The sequence below is a fragment of the Olea europaea genome, chromosome 16 (genome assembly GCF_002742605.1).
Source record: "Olea europaea var. sylvestris chromosome 16, O_europaea_v1, whole genome shotgun sequence".
In the NCBI taxonomy this organism is placed as follows: Eukaryota; Viridiplantae; Streptophyta; class Magnoliopsida; order Lamiales; family Oleaceae; genus Olea; species Olea europaea.
The window spans coordinates 9,112,229-9,121,423 of record NC_036252.1 but is presented as its reverse complement, the minus strand read 5'-3'; positions in this window follow the sequence as shown (position 1 = coordinate 9,121,423).

Genomic DNA, 9,195 nt, shown 5'->3' with positions numbered 1-9,195 from the left:
AATTTTTTTTTTTTTTTTTTTTTTTTTTTTTTTTTTTTTTTTTTTTTTTTTTTTTTTTTTTTTTTTTTTTTTTTTTTTTTTTTGGTTTTTTTTTTTTTTTTTTTTTTTTTATTGAGTTGACATTCTTTCCCTCCATTTTGTGGGTATTTTTTTCGTAGGGTTGTATCTTGATTTCTTCGAGGGTAAATTTAATTTGTCGTTACTTAGTTGACTACGATACTATAATAGATCTTTCGAATAATCACTTTGTTGGTTACCATCACACATTGTCATGAAAGTGTTTGAAAAAAAATATTCACCGCATGTGGAAAATTTATTGGAAAATTCCAAAGTGCCCAAATTTTGATGATCGACTCTCACATGAAACGTGGACTCCGCGTGAATAAAATAATGTCCGACCCCCAATATATGAGTATTCGGTCACCCCGCATGTCAATAATTATATTTGTGTAGCATGGTCCAAATTTATTAAACTAAGCTTAAAAGAAGCTTGTTTAGCTTCTTCTTTAGATAGTATCATTTGTGACATCATCCAACAAACCCCTTAGCCTTTGTTTGATATCTATTTTTCTCAAAATATATGTTTCTCTCTTTTTTCAATTACTTATTTTTCAATAAAATAATATTACTAGGAAATTCAAAACTTTTCCTTATTTTTTAACCACACTTTCTCCATCAATTTATATTCCAAAATACATTCTTACTATAAAAATGGAAACAAACAAACTCTTAATTTAGATTTTTTAAATGTTGAATTTTATTTTTAGTTATTGAACGTTTAGCAAAATTTTACTTGTATATTTAACATTAATTTGATTCAATCAGATACTTGAATTTCAATATAAATTGAAGTTCAATTAAAATTTCACCTCGTTCATTACATCCCATTTTCTAAATTGATTAAAATAACTTAATTGACAGCAATATTATCATAGACATTTCGTGTAATTTTTGTGTGATATGATAATTTATTACTACACGACGTCATAAAAAAAGTGATAAAAAAAATTAAAATAAGCATTAAAAACCTTTAATATGGGGTTTCACGTAGCGTGCAAGACTAATAACTGCCAACAAAGTAATTTCTATTAGAATGAGGGAGAATAGTTGAAGAAATATGACAAGCGATAAATTAAAAATTAATGATTCAAATCAAATTTTGCTGAAAGTTTAGTGACCAATAGAAATGAAATTTACCACTCAGCCAAAATATAGTGTTAGCTTACATCTCCCCTTCAATAAAGTATTAAGAATTCCTTTTGATTAATTTTTGTTGGAGTCAAAGAAATAGGTAACCGAATCCCTCCCACCATCCCCTTATTTGAACTCTTACGATCTGCGCTGTTATAGTTATTTTATAAAAAATACATTTAACATTAATTAAAGGGTAACTTACAAAAATACCCTTATAATTATATGTCTTTTCAAAAATCTTATGAAAATTTTTTTGAAAGTAAAAAATACTATATAAAATTAAATAGTATCACTTTTTTTTTTTTAATAAAAAGTGACACAATGTCACTTTTAAAAGTTTAGTATCACTTTGTTAGTAAAAAATTATATAGAATGTCACTTTTATTAAAAAAAAGACGTTTTTCAATAATAAAAAATGATAGAAATTTCAAAAAGGCAATTGATAAGAGTGACAAATATTAAATAAAAAAATGATAAAATTCAAAAAAAAAAAAGTGACAATTACTAAAAAAAGCAACAAAAATTCAAAAAAGTGACGTAAATTAGAAAATGTTACACAGATTCAAAAAAAGTGACAATTACTAAAAAAGTGACAGAAATTTGAAAAGAGTGATAAATTTTTAAAAAAAAATTACGCAAATTTAAAAAAAGGGGACAAAAGACAAAAACAAAAAAAAAAGTGAAAAACTCAAAAATTGACAAAAAAAAAAAAGAAGAAGAAGCGACAAACATTCAAAAAGTGACGAAATTAAAAAAAGGTGACTAATACTAAAAAAAGTGACAAACACTTGTTGTTTGTAATTACGCTGAGGAACCAGTGATAGTTTGGATGATTAGTTTCGGGTCTATAAACGTATTAATTACGGTTATAATCATTTTAGAGTATAAATCTAATTTTATATTTTTTTTAGAGTAATGAGTCTAATTTACTCTTAATTAAAACAGTAATTTCTTGTTAAGTTAATTATCGTACAAGACTTAAAAGTTTCAAATTTGTAAATTGTTCGTTGAAGCTCAAATAAACTACTTATTGATTGAAAAGCCTACAAAATATCGATGTATGGATTGGTGACCAATTGATGTTGTTTAAGTGGGTGGGGACTTCTATTTTGAGCGTGATTGCGTTCAGCGCTTAATCATTACGACCACGTCACAAAACGAAAGTTTAAGGTTCATAGCATGAAACTAGAAATATAATAATGTCAATCCACTAGGTATTGCCATTGGTAATCAAAAGCATTATTAACAACCCCCCCCCCCCCAAACCCCGTATGGACCACTATGTATTGTGCAATATTTTGAGAATTGATCCGAACATCGGTCCAAAAAGTAAAATTTTCAATCGAGATTGAATCGAATACGAAAAATTATTAGATAAATACACTCTTGAAAAATAAAATACTATATAGGTATTGCCATTGGTAATCAAAAGAATTTTTAACACCCCCCCCCCCCCCCAAACCCCGTATGGACCACTATGTATTGTGCAATATTTTGAGAATTGATCCGAACATCGGTCCAAAAAGTAAAATTTTCAATCGAGATTGAATCGAATACGAAAAATTATTAGATAAATACACTCTTGAAAAATAAAATACTATAACAACAATAATTTTTTTTTTTTTTTTACTTTTCATATTACTAATTCAAAGTAAATAAAAATCCATACTTATTAATTAGATTTATTAACCTACAATTAGCCTTGACATTTCACAAATTAACAATCAACATGTTAAAATAAGGGAAAATTGCAGTCGAGGTATCAAATCTTTCGTTTATTAACAGACTTTGCCCAAATTTTTAGTTTGTGCCACCCACAGTCCCAAGCATTTTAAAAATATGCACCGGGGGTCCAAATTGATGAAAACCATCCGTTTGACTGTTAGTTGACCAATAAAATTGAATTTTGACTAATATTTTATCAACTTAAAAGGGCAGAAAGGTAAATTTGTTATTATATACATAAAATAATTAGAAAAACTATAAATAAAATAAAAAAGAGAAAAGAAAAAAAAATTAAAAATCACCGTCTTTCTCATCTTACCCACCCTCACTCCACCTACCCCAAACCAAACTTGCTACTTCCGGCCGTCGGAAGGTCCAGATCGAGATGCTTCTGCTTTTGAGTTTTCTCCTATGGTGCGGTGCGAATGCGTCGTGTCTTTAGAAAGTTATCTTTGTATTCGAAACGAGTTTCATCTCTATCCTCTATAAAATAGGGTATTTCGGGTCGTATTCAATAGATACTTCGAGTAATTCAGGAGTTTGGGTTTCTAAGACATAGATTTGGCCACGGCAACCTTGTAAAGTTGTTTTTTAGCTGCCTAGTCCTGGTTTTTGATAGGATCCTAAGATCCTGTATTCTGGGTTCCCTACAACTACTGCAAATAATGTAATAATCGAAATGGAAGAACGAAAGCCAGAAAACAGCAGATAGAAGTAGGAGACTGATTCTTCCATTTAGGGGGTCAAAAGCATTTTGGATCTGGTTCTTCATTTAGGGGGTGAGATGATGAACTGGAGACATTGGCAATCACCGATTTCAAGAAAATTTGAATGATGGACTGGAGACATTGGCAATCACTGATTTCAAGAAAATTTGAGATGAAATTTAGAGTGCAGCTACTTGAAGATGCTGGCTATTGCTCATGGTGACTGGGTGCTTGAGGGTACAGAGAAGGATAAAAGTGGGCTTGCAATGGAGATCAGGTGAAAGGGTTGATGGACCAAACGGCAGCGATTTGGTGGTGTGGGATGAAGGGTTTCAGACTGTGGTAGAGAAGATAACCGGAGGTAGTGGTGTCGGAGGTTGTCGCCGATGTTGGTGGCTGAATTTTTGCTACAAGGTAGGTTGGGGATGGGTAGGGTGAAGAAGAAACCACTTTTATTGGGAAAATTGCAGCAGCGGTGGGGTAGGGCGGGGTGAGGTGGGGGGAAGAAGAAAAAGAATAGTAGTTTCTTTTATTTTTATTTGGTATATTAGTTTATTTGTTTTATTATAGAATTAAATAGCAAATTTACCTTTCTACCCTTTTAAGTTGATCACAAATTGGTCAAAATTCAATTTTATTGGTCAACTAATGGTCAAACATACGATTTCCATCCATTTGGACCCCTGGTGCATATTTTTGAAATGTTTGGAACTGTGGGTGGCACAAACTAAAGGTTTGAACAAAATCTACTAATAAACGAAAGGTTTGATAGCTCTGCAGTAATTTGATAACATATTAATCATATGTAGTTTTGATTGAGAGACAAAAGTTATATATAACTGAATCTTAAATTATCCATGATTGTAAATAATAACGAGATACAAATATTGTTATTGCGGATAGATCAACATGTGTAGTATTTCTTACTTATGAAATGAGTAGCCTATCTCACAAACTAAAATGTAGTGATATTTAAATAGATGCATGGATGTTTTGTTAATACAAAAATATTGAAGACATATTACAAGGATTCTATACGAATAATTATCTCAGTATTAGTGGTTAATCTCTAACCTTCAGTGGTAGAATTAATCATCTGACTTGTGGTCTTCATAGTGCCGTATATGAGGGTCATCATTCATTGATGACGGTTGATGTTGCTATTCAAAGAGTCGCTAATATGACATTATTCAGATACGACGAGAATTATATAAATGTTGTAAAATGATCAATAGAGAATTCATCACTTTTTAAATAGTAAGAGATTATGACATGAGTTTCATAAGCTTAGATTGATATTGAAATCCTTGGTCAAGGTGATTTCATAAGTCGAAAAAAGTTTCGATGATAATTGACCTAAGAGAGACAAAAGATATGATCAATTAGTCGAGACTCACACATCTCCATATCTCATAATTGATGGTATTATGCCCTCGTTTGGCCCCCATACTTCTTCTCATTCTTTTTCTCTCTCTTATTTTCAACCACACAATCTTCCATAAAATAATATTATACGCAAATAAAAAACTTTTCATTCTTTTTCAATCACATATTTTTCAAAAAAATACTATTCCAACCATTAAAATTTGGCAAGAATGTGGGCCAAATGGGGGGTTATATTGATGAAGAGATTATAATTTTACGATTATCAAAAAAAATTGTTTGTCACCCGATGTGATATTTTTCTTCATATATATTACCTTGACACAATACTAGATGTTAATTGGGAACGACGAATGTGGATTAATTATTTTAGGGAAATTAATGATGAATTAAAAAGAGAATTTTAATTTATCTTATTTTGATCTAATCAAAATAATAATTCACATCATTCAACATCTGATAGGGAACCTAATTGATCATAAAGAGTAAGACATTTGTAGAATTAATTAATTAGGTTGTTTGGTCAAGTTTAATTAATTAGATTAATTAATTAACTGACAAGCTTAGGTTTAATGGATGAGTCAAGTCCACTTAAACATCTATCAATATGCAATTAGGGTTCGAGGTTATTCATTTAATTCATTCATTAGTTGGCTTGCATAAGAAAAGAAAAGAAACCCTAATAAAAGAAACCCTAATATTTCATTATTGTTCTCCTGCATTGATTACAATTGGAGTTGAACAATTGGATAGCTGTGGTATCGAAAGATTGTGGTAAATCAAATTTTACAAAGGAAATGAAAGATTATGATTGATTGTATGCAAGATTCTCAATAAGTTTGAAAAATTTGTCAAAGGTAATGTTCTAATTACAATTTGTATCTTAACACAAAAACAATCTTTGAAGGGATCGGAAAAAAATTTAAAATTTCGTTGTGCATATATAAGTAGATTCCTAACATCCCACTATATGTTTGAACAAGTAAAGGTAGAAGTCTCTAGACACAAAGCATGACATATAGGATTCGTTTGAGTCCTATTTTTTAGGAGAATAGATATTTTAATTGTGATTTTTTGAAGAATGTATGATTAAAAAGTATGAATTTTTTTTGAATTTATGTTAAAAATTTTTATTGGAAGAATGTATGGTAAAAAAATAAGTTTGAGAAGAAAATAAGTTTTTAAAGAGTGAGACTCAAACAAGGACATAATAAGAAGAATCTTATATCATGATTCTTATTCAAAAGGGGAAATTCCTTGAATAATCTGTTTCTATACTGAAAAGACATTTATATTCTTATTTTTAGTTAAAAGAAAAAATAAATAGATCAAAAAAGTAAAAAAGACAACCATAGGAGAAATAGGGATGTATAGTAAAGCAAAGGGAAAGATAAAGGCTGGGAGGAAGATAAAGTGTGGGGACTAGGGAGCAATGTTCCATATTACAAATCAAATGGGGATGGAAACCATTCATTAGAGTATAACATACTGCAAACTAAGCCCCTGTTTGGTCCTATTATTTGAAAATTTTATTCTCTCTCTTATTTTTAATCATACAATTTTTCATAAGATAATATTACATGTAAATAAAAAAAAAAATCTTCTTTTTCAATCATCCATTCTACCAGAAAAACACTGCTCCAAAAATTAAAATTTCAAATAATGATGAACGAATGGGGACTAAAATTATGTTGGAAAAGGTTGGGGACCTCCCATGCTATTACTTAGATTGACCTAAAAAAGAAAAGAAATTTGGCATTTTATCTTTAGATCTATTTCCTTTAGTCTTGTCAAACCAACAGTACAAATCATCTTGCAATAAATGTTTCAAAATCATCATCTTTTTAATAATCCATTATCCGTTTAGTCTTGGTATTTATGCCAACCAATCATGCTGTATGGCCAAAGTCAATGACAGAGAATCATTTTCAAACAACATTTGACAAATTTTTTTATTGGAAATTGGGGGGGGGGGGGGGGGGGGGGGGAGGCATATAAAAACATTCAATTATAGGCTGCCAACTCACCCCATTTTTTCACCTATTTTTATTCCCTGTTTCTTCGGTATTATTTTTGTGCCAACCTAATAATTATCCAAAATATGCCCATGAATTCTTGCAAAATTTCAAATTGGTCCATAATAGTTTTTTAACCCATTTAGCCACTGACTAACATGGTCATTAATGTATTTTTATCCATTTTGTCACTAAGTATAAAAATTGTAGAAGCCCGAGAAATAAAATGAAATTAGGTTATTATTTTGTGATGATCTAGTACTACGAACCTAGTTCATTTAAGAAACGATTTATGAAAGTTCAACACATTTAAGATTATGAAAACTCAAGTCATAAGTTAATTAAAAATCCAAGAATTTAAAAGATTAAATTTAAATAAATTTGATTACAAAGATTTAATGAATAACCTGGTTGCCTCAATAGTTATCTATATGGTATTTCATATAAGCAACTCAGGTTCGAACCACCATGTAGATGTTTTTATCTAACTTCTTATATGAATTATTTTTTTTATGGTTTAGAAACTCTTCAAATTTTTAGTTAAAGACTAAATTTAACAAATTTAATGATAATACAACTCTCTCATTTAGTTTTTCATTAAAAAAAAGGTTACAAAAAAAAAGAATGTCATTTTTTCATTACACCCTTCCTCAAATCTGAATTTATTCTTCTTTTGTCTCAAAAAAATATATTTCATATCAAATTAAGTTTAAGAGAATAACAAAGGTGGGAAGAAGAAAGGCTTTCTACACATTTTGTTCTTTTATATCGAAAAAAATCAAGGTAGGTAGAGGTGCAAGTGTTTATTTCATTTTCGAATTATGATTTTTCGATAAATGTTTGAATGAAATGGTACCTCCGGGCATGGTGTTTCAGCACTACAACAATTTGAATGACCATTCTCTGACTTAATGTGTTATGATAATGCTATAGTAATTGAATTTTTTCGAAAATCTATCTACGTGCGACGGTATGAATATATAGTTCAAAATTTCTAATTTGATAACGAAATGCACCAATAATGTCTATTGAGTTTCAAATTCATGTGTTAATTTCATCCTACATGTTGAATGAATTTTCTTGGAGCATGGATGATGGTAAATGACGATGCAAAATGCTATAGAGGAAGCCAGTGATTTAATAATTTAAATTCAATCATAAAATGTTTACTTTTGTTTCTCTTTATATGGATTTCTATGAACGTCATATGTGAAACTATTTTACGAATATTTCTTCATGAATAAGTTATGTTTAAAAGTAAATATGTGTTATAGAAGTTAATTTACACAACACCGTTCACAAAAAGAGAGAAAAAAAAAGAGTTAGCAAATTAAAGTATTGTTATCTTTTAAAAATTTCAGTTTCTGTCTTGATTTTAAAAATTCATAACTCACTCGTTACTTGAAGTTTTTAGACAAAACCAATGGCGCTAGATAACCACATAGGTTAGCTACTGAATAAACATAGAATCGTGTCAATCCGATCTCGGTAGAATTTTATATGTCATTTAAGGTAAACTGTACTGGCTAATGTTGTTGTTTTTCAGCTTCTGCCTTGACTTCAAAAATTTATAACTCGATCGTTACTTTGAATTTTTGGATGAAACCAATTGAATTTGATAGTTTCATTGATTAGCTATTGAATAAATTTAAAATCATGTGGTTTTGATATGTTATTTTAAGTTAACTACACCGATTTACCTTTCAACCGGGTCGCTGCTGAGTTTTGAAAAATATTTTAATAGAGGATATGATGCCAACGAAAGCTAATTTTTTACCGTCATATTCTAAGTAGTTTCCTACTTTACATTAAAATTTGACGAAGATTTGAGGTTGATAGCTATGCAAACAAATTTATTTTGATACTTAACCTACAAGATAATAAAATTAAAAAAAGAAAAAAAGAAAACAGCTTGTTTAGTTTGTTAGTGGGATTTTGGAAAATATTTTAATGCCTCATATATCACTGACGGAAGTCAAATTTTCGAGATTAATTACTATGCAAACAAGTTTATTTTAAGACTTATCGTGCGAAAATGGGAAATCAAAACAGATTACTCTCTTTCTTACTTCCTAAAGTAGTTCATACATAGAAAACTATCAAACCTTTTGTTTGTTTGGTAAATATGTACTTGCCACTATTCACGTAATAAAATAGGCATATGAATGAAT